The sequence below is a fragment of the Dunckerocampus dactyliophorus genome, chromosome 15, assembly GCF_027744805.1.
Source record: "Dunckerocampus dactyliophorus isolate RoL2022-P2 chromosome 15, RoL_Ddac_1.1, whole genome shotgun sequence".
NCBI lineage: Eukaryota > Metazoa > Chordata > Actinopteri > Syngnathiformes > Syngnathidae > Dunckerocampus > Dunckerocampus dactyliophorus.
In genome coordinates, this window is record NC_072833.1 from 2354380 (window position 1) to 2362722 (window position 8343).

General features: G+C 40.7%; 1 protein-coding gene across 12 annotated transcripts in view; it reads right to left on the bottom strand.

Annotated features, from left to right (window-relative positions):
• Positions 1-8343, bottom strand: part of cacna2d4a (calcium channel, voltage-dependent, alpha 2/delta subunit 4a) — a 57434-nt gene that overhangs the window by 13076 nt on the left and 36015 nt on the right. The window lies entirely within an intron of this gene.

Genomic DNA, 8343 nt, shown 5'->3' on the forward strand with positions numbered 1-8343 from the left:
AGAAAAGTCGTAATGTTCTGAGAATAAAGTTGTATTTCAACATTAAAAGAAGAAAAGTCGTAATGTTAGGAGAATTGCAAGAACAAAGATGTACTATTTTGGAAAAAAGGGAAAAACAGTCGTAATGTCACAAGAATAAAGTTGTATTTTTACAACGAACAATAAAAAATAGATCGATACACTAAATAAAGAAATAATATCTTGAGAATACTGTCATTTTTGGGTAAAATAATGCTGTAATGTCACAAGAATATAATTGCAATATGATGAGGGGAAAAAGTGTTAATGTTGTGAGAATAAAGTTGCAATATTGTGACAGAAAAATTCTTTATGAATGTTCCAAGAAGAATGCTATTTCAAGAAAAAACTGTTACAATGTAAATAATGTAAATGTATGCAATGTTATAAGAAAGATGTCATTTTAAGTTTTGTTCGTACGATTTCCGTTCCTCGTTTCTGACCCTCTTGGGAATAGATAGTAACAATGACTTCATCATCCGTGTTGGTCGCTGTCCACACCTTGTATCTCATTAGAGCGATGAGCAATTAACTCCTATTTATTTTGCCTGGCTGGTTGATTTCCCGTTGAAAGTACTTTGGCGACGTGATTGACGGCTTGTGCTGATTACAACTCACTCACTGAGAGTTGCCACTGTGTTGTGCGAGCACGTTAACAGCTCCTTGCTAGCTGTTTTCAATAACAAAAGAACATCTGCACCGGTGGTTTTGTTATTCCCGTTGGTCATGCGTGTCATTATGTGACAATAGCAGAGGCTTCCCCCGAGTTCTTGTGCAAAGCATGCTGGGAGGAGGAGGAGAAAAAAAGTGCTGAGTCTTTGATGCTAATAGGACGTGTCATATCCTCCCTCGCAGTGCTTGGTGTGTGTGTGTGTGTGTGTGTGTGTGTGTGTGTGTGTGTGTGTGTGTGTGTGTGTGTAGGTGTGTACAGTATGTGTGCATGTGCTGCTCAGAGAACTTATGCAATTACGCTTTTTTTGTTGCACCAGTTGAGATTCGGAAAATAAAACAGACATGAGTCATTTCCCACCTTCATGAGTCGTGTATGAAAACACACAACAGTGCAGGTCACACTGTCTAAGCCGCTAAACCGCGACTAACACAAATAGCTATTAGCAAAATGCTGTTTGACAACAATACATACACTACGTCATGCTTGTGCATGGTGGACTATTATTAGTACATTATAACTTGCACTTTTTCCATCCCTGTTCTGCTCTCAGCCACTAAAGGGCATACTTGTACCTGGGGGGTTGCTATAATTGGCTGGAATGTTTTTTTGTTTGCATTGTGGTCTTGAATTCCCACCAACATTTAAGAAAAAAATAAGAAAAAGTAAATTTAATATGAAATAAAATCATAAATGAAAATAAAATTAAAACGTTATAAAAGGTAAGCTTTCTTTACATATAAAATAACTAACTTGCACCAAAAATGTAATTAACTATACCTTTACCACTGCCATACTTACTTTCATAAATAATGCTGATGTAGTTGTTGGAGAAGTTGCTTTGTGATATAGGCGAAGAAGCCTATCATTAGTATCAACTTTGCTCTTTTTTTCTGCATTTTTTAAAAAATTGTCCAAATCTTTAACCTTTTTTCTGAAATAATCTTCATAAATTTTCATTTAGTAATATTATGACTCTATTCCCACGATATTTTGACTTTATTCCCGTATTATTATAACTTTTTCCTCTAAATAAATTTCCAAAAATAACTTTATTTTATTTTTTTCTTTAATATTTCAACCATAAATACTAAAATTAGAGTATTTTCCCTCATAATATTATGATGTTATTCTCATAAAATTACAACTTTTTTCTCTTAATATTTTGACTTTATTCTTGTAAAATTACTGCAGATTTGTCCTTTTTTGTTGTTGTTTTTTTATATTTCTTGGTAAATTGTATTTTTACAATGTATGTATGTATGTATGTATGTATGTACTTTATTTATCCCACAGCGGGGAAATTTACTTGTAACAGCAGCAAGCAAGCAAGATACGCAAGTAAAGAGTACAGTGTAAAGAATGCGTAGTGACTACAACATGGTTCAGGTGGTGCAGGTGTTGTAGAGCCTATGTGTAGAGTCAATGTGCCGCGGGCCAATTAAAAAAACTTTGGACACCCCTGCCTGCGCAATAAGACGACCCAAGCATATCAGAATCAGTTCCCAAAGTTCCCCCCCCAAAAAACAAAAAGCTTTCCAAATGTATTTAGAAATGTTGCCAATCTGCACCTTTTTTTTTTAACAAATCTGCATCAAAAAAGACAGAGGTTTGTTCCTTTGCCACAGCCTTACCTCGACACAACACAATATCATAAATAACGGTTATGCAGTTGCTGTGAAAGCCTGCTCACAAAGCAACAAAACCACACTGAAACAAAACCACCTTGACAAAGGCGATAGGATGAAACCAATGTATCAGTACTGTCTTCTACATGTTATGACACACTTGAGCACCTCCACATGCACGAACACAAACACAGGCAGCCCCGAGTCATCGACTAAAACCTGCAAAGTTACCAAAAATAGTCCAGCGTTCTTCAGCACAGCCTCTACAGTCTTTCCTGAGTGTTCAATAAACTGATGTTGCCTGGCAACCGACACCTTTCGGGGAAGCAAACTCTGTCGGTGCCCCCTTTGTGTAATCATGTCGACTGACGCTCGATCGAGATGAGCGGCTTGCGTCGGCTGAGGCCGCGCATGCACAGGTGTTTCAGAAGAGAGTTGTCTTTGTGCAATCATTTGTTTGTGCGCAACTTCTCCTTTCAGGGTACAAGAAGCGCTCACGTGAAGTTGAATGTAACTCCGAGCCTGAGCTGTGACGTCACGTTACCAAAGCAACAGGCTGAGAGACGCCATTGGACAAAAGGGAGGATGACTCAACCTCCCTTCCCGTAAACTCACTCGCTCTCGTGTCTTTATGCGCGACTTTTGAGGGTGGAGGGTGGGTGATGACAGGTGCACAGCAGAGCTGCGTTTGCCAAGAGTAGAACATGCGGACCCGGACCCGAACCCGGACCCGGACTGTTAGAAGCACCTCTGAGTACGATTCTCCTCACTGAACTCTTCAACTCCTCTTCAAGCGGTGATTATAAACTTAAAGAGGGAGTTTGTACCTCTAAAATGTTTCCTAAGCCACCTTTTCATTTCTCCTGCAATGACAGATAGATGGGCTGACGCACTGAGTGAGAATCCTCTCTCTTTTTCAAACAGTGTCGCAATATGTCGACACCACAAGAAAAAAGTGTTAGATGAGTGTCATACATCATGCAAGCTGACAATTTAAAAAAAAAAGTCATGAACAGAACCTGCTGCAAAAACACTAGTCAAATTTCCTGTCGTATATGACAGGAGCACTGCTGTTTTTAAGTACCTACTGAGAAAATACAAGTCTAACAACTGTTTTTGAGGACCTCCTGCAAAAACGCTAGTGGAAGTTCCTCCGTACCGTAGGAGCATTGCTGTTTTCAAGGCCCTACTGCAAAAATGCTTGTCAAAGATGCTCTATATGACAGGAGTGTTCTGCTTTGTGACTTATGAGAACCTACTGCAAAAGCCAGAGTCATCTAAAGATAAGCACTGCTGTTTTTAAGGACTGGAAAAATGCATCATCATACATCTTCTATATAAGAGAAGTGTTGCTGTGTTTGAGGACCTAGTGCAAAAAACGCTAGTCAAACATCCTCTTTGTGACAGGAGTTCGCTGCTGTTTTTGAGGACCTCTTGCAAAAACACCAGTTAAAGTTACTCTATAAAACAGGAGTGTTCTGCCGTTTTTTTAGGACCTACTGCAAAAATGCTAGTCATCCGTCTCCTGTATAAAAGGAGTGCTGCTGTTTTTGAAGACCTTCTGCAAAAACACTAGCGAAAATTCCTCCACACAAAAGGAGCACTGCTGTTTTTCAGGACATACGGCAAAAACGCTATAGTGCTATAGTCAAACGTCCTCTATGTGACAGGAGTTCTGTGCTGTTTTTGAAACAATGCTTCTCAAAAATGCTTTGTATGACAGGAGTGCTCTGCTGTTTTTGAGGACCTATTGCAAAAATGCTTGTCAAAGATCATCGCGTTGTATTGAGTTTAAGGATGTACTGCTTCTATATAAGCGGAGTGCTGCAGTTTTTGAGGACCTACTGCAAAAACACCAGTCAATGATCCTCTATGTCACAAGAGTTCTCTGCTGTTATTGAGGACCTACTGCAAAAATGCTTGTCAAGATGCGCTATATGACAGGAATGCACTGCTGTTTTTGAGGACCTATTGCAAAAATTGTCTAAGATCCTCTATATGAGAGGAGTGTTGCTGTTTTTGAGGACTGCAAAAAGTGTAGCTATGTCAAAGGTCCTCTATGTGACAAGAGCACAGCTACAAAAATGTTACTCACTCTGAAGTTTTGAACCAAACTCGAGAGCCCGCCTGGTGTCGTTAACGGGCCGGATTTGGCGTGCGGGCCACCAGGTGAAGCCCTGGTATACAATGCCTTCTGAAAAAGCCCCATCACCCCTCCACTCACACTGAAAAAAGGGTTCAATTAAATAAAGCTTGATTTAAATGACGAAAAAGCTCGTCGGCCATTGAACCCAAGGTCCATTACAGTATCTCATCAGTGCAGATTATGGGAAATAGCCAACGCCCCCTCTGGGACGCTCGAGCATACACAATCTACCGTATATGTGTGGAAAGATGGATGGTGGCAGGAAGAGGTGGGCATCGTGTGACTGGACCTGCTGTTAATACCAGGACCAGATGAGACCATTTGTCTTCCCTGACAGTGGTCCAACAAATTACAGGGGCTGCAGAGGAGGACGCTGCTTGAGGGAGGAGGGAGAAAATTCCAACAGACACACGTTCCTGTAAGTCCCTACATGTTTGTCCAAGTAATAGACTTTTCCTGCATCTTCCCTTGCACTTTCAGCATGCTTTGCCAGACAGACAGAAAAAAAAAAAGCGGACACTTTTCCCCGGAAGGTCGAATTAATCAAGTGTATCTTGTGTCTGCTGTTACAAATCCCCCCCCCCCCCCCCCCATCTTAATCAGGCAATCTGGAGGAGGAGGCGCCCGGGGGTGTCAATATATACGGTGATATCATCTCCTGCCAGTATATTTTAACCTGCTGTGCTGTGTGCCCCAGAGGCAAATTAGCGATGCACAGAAGTATCTCTTTCGGAATGCTCGTCCACCCCAACATCTGACTGATGAATTAATTGGTTAAGAGGTGGTCCCACATGCCATATATAGCAGGGACCCCTAACTTTTTGAGCCCACGGTGTGGTGAGGTGTGCCTCGGATTTCATGGTAATTTAATGCTATTGTTATGTAGAATGAAGAAAAAGCTAAATATCAAATGAATACGCTTTCATTTAACATCATTGTTTCCAAAGTGGAACAAAAGGTACAGGTATGTGTGGATATGATTTTTTTCCATACCGGCCCACAAAGTACTGGTTAGGGACCCCTGGTATAAATAAGTAGTTTATTTCTACTCTTCAGGACAGGGGTGTTCAAACTTTACAGACAAATTGAAGCAAGCGCTTTGATACATTTTGTGCCTTAAAGATGTTAAAGCCAATCCAATGTAGGTCAGTATATGCTACGCTAGCTGAAGAAAACATCCTCCTCTTAGCTTTCAGTGTTCAGAGGATCCAGGCACTTTCACCATTCAGCCTTCACAGCCCTGCAAATTTGGAGATTTTTGGTAAAAAAAAAAATAATAATAATAATAATGTTTTTTTATTTTTTTCCTCCAAAAATAAAGAACACACATCTCAGTTGGCAATAATTTAGAAATAGGTGATAAGAGAGGTAAAATGTACAGCATGAATGTATCACTGTTAAAAAAATTCCCTACATTTTTACATATTTATGCCTTTATGCTTCGTCAAGCGTTTTTGCATGCGAGGTTTTGCACTTTGTTCGGCAGTCCTTCAACACACCGCGGGCTATCGTGAGACGCAAAAGTGAAAATTATATAAAGTAATCCTTCATTTATCACAGGTAATTAGTTCTAGGATTAGGATTCAATATTAATAAATTGAATATTTTTGTAGTTAGAGCATGGAACACCTGTTTCTGACTTTTTAAATACAGTTTTTTATCATCCTTAGAGCCCTTTAGACATGAAATAACACCCCTATAGTCACGACCACATGAGGCGCCCGCAAGCCTGCTTTTCATTCAGGTTTTCAGGTAATAATGTGAGAACACTAGAAAGAAAAGTATTGTGAAACATAAAATGTGAGCATTTTGTTAATGTTTTGGTAAAACAAGCATATTTAATCTGTTTGGGTTGAAATAAGGTATGAAAATCATTTCTACAAAAATGAGTAGCTCGTGGCCATTTTCATTTTCTAAAAGGAGCTCTCACAAGAAAAAACGTTGGTGACCCCTGATTTAGACCAACAATACGTAGCATTTGCTTAAATGTGCATTTTGTGGACTAATAATAGGCCGTAGTCAACCATGCAAACGCCATCATTTATTAATGAATGAATTAATAAGTGTGTGAGGCATACTGAAGTGAGACGAGGAGGGTTACGGAGCTGAATCTAATCTAATAATTACACTCCCTCTTATTGCAAATGTCGGAGGAGAACATCAACGTCACGCTAACAGGTGGGCTCGGAGGACATTTTTACGGCTATTACTCGGCATTCAATGGAAAAGTAACCTCCGCAAAAAGTGGAAATCCACTGTCACGTCCGCTAATATATCTCATTAATCATGAATTCATGTTATTTTTACACTATGCTTAGGCCCAATAAAAAATGAGCTGCGGGACAGAAAAGTTTGAAAATTGCCACGCCTGGTCTAGAATGATGAAGTGTGGCGTTTTCCAGTATGAACGCTGGGGCAAATTGGAAAGGACATGCTTTTCGGGATAAAGACTTTGGCATTGACCTCTTCGATTAGATGAGGTCAATGAGATAGCGCCCTATAAATAGCAGGCGGTGGACGTGGCGCCTGTGACACGGGCCGCTGATTGGGGCGCTGCAGCGTGACAAAGTGAAGCGGTCTCAATAGTCCTTGGCCCAAATGCAGAGTGGATAATAGCAAGGTGGCGAGAATCACATCCAATTTCGGACGTGAGGGCGAGAGGGGCCTCGTGCACGGCCTTAAAACAAAACGTCATCCTTCATCGTCAGTCTTCCACGGTGTTCTATTTAGACGCCAACCTCCGCCGCTAAAATAGAAAGTGGTTTTTCCAGGAATACATGCATAGCCGCTGACACCAGGCGCCAACACCACGTCCATGTTCCGCTTCTTTGTTTGCGTATGGCGGCCAGCTGACCAATGTGGTGTCTGAGTCAAGATGGACGCTGCAGGAGTGGATGGTCGCCAAGGGAACAGATTGTTTGTCTTATACAGCTATCGAATGCTAGTTATTACATCACCGCAAACCTGGTAAATATAGCCCCTCGTGTACAGCACAGCACGCATGACACAGGTGGGAACACGTCCCCTCAGTCAAGTGACAGCTGTAATATGAAATTATTGACTTTTGCCGCTTGAAGGCGACGCGGCATTAATTTGAAAGATTTTCACGCCACTCGTTCCATGAAGGCCACGGGTTACGACAGCGCTGGCCTTGGAGCGTGTGGTGAGTGATGAACCGCTCAAGGTCGCCCCTTCGAGTTCATCATGTGTTCCTTAAACAGTGGCCTCCGCTCTGATAGAGGCCACGCCTCGATTAAACACTGTGTGGCCAGTTAAATAACAACCACACTTCAAATAACAAAAAAATATATTTACAAGGACGTGTGGGGGTGGGGTGCGCAGTTTTTATTCATAATGTGAGAGAGGTGTGAATTTAACAATATGTTTATTCTTGTGGTTTATTCTCAGGACTTCTTTCGGAATTTGTCTGCAATAGACACCATGCCCCGATGAAACAGCGGTATAAATTGTGTTCGTTGTTATGAATAAACGCCACACCTCAAATAACAAAACAATAACATAGTTATGAGTCCATTACCTTTCTTATGCATCATGTATCTAAACATAAACTAGTTTATAAATGGTAGGGTGTGCAGTTTTTATTGACACTGTCAGAGAGGCATCAGTGTGCAATTTTACTCGTAAAAAGACACCACATGTCAAATAACAGAAAAATGGAACAATTATTACCTCATCATGTGGACATAATATATTTAGTGGAGGTATGGTGCGCAGTTTCTATAGACACAGTCGGACAACCATAACAATATACAGTATTTATTATGGTGGTTTGCAATTGTGGACTATTTCTAATATTTTGCTACCAGGAAGATAACTAAAATATTAGGGACTCCTCTGGAATTTTCGCTCAGATAGACGCC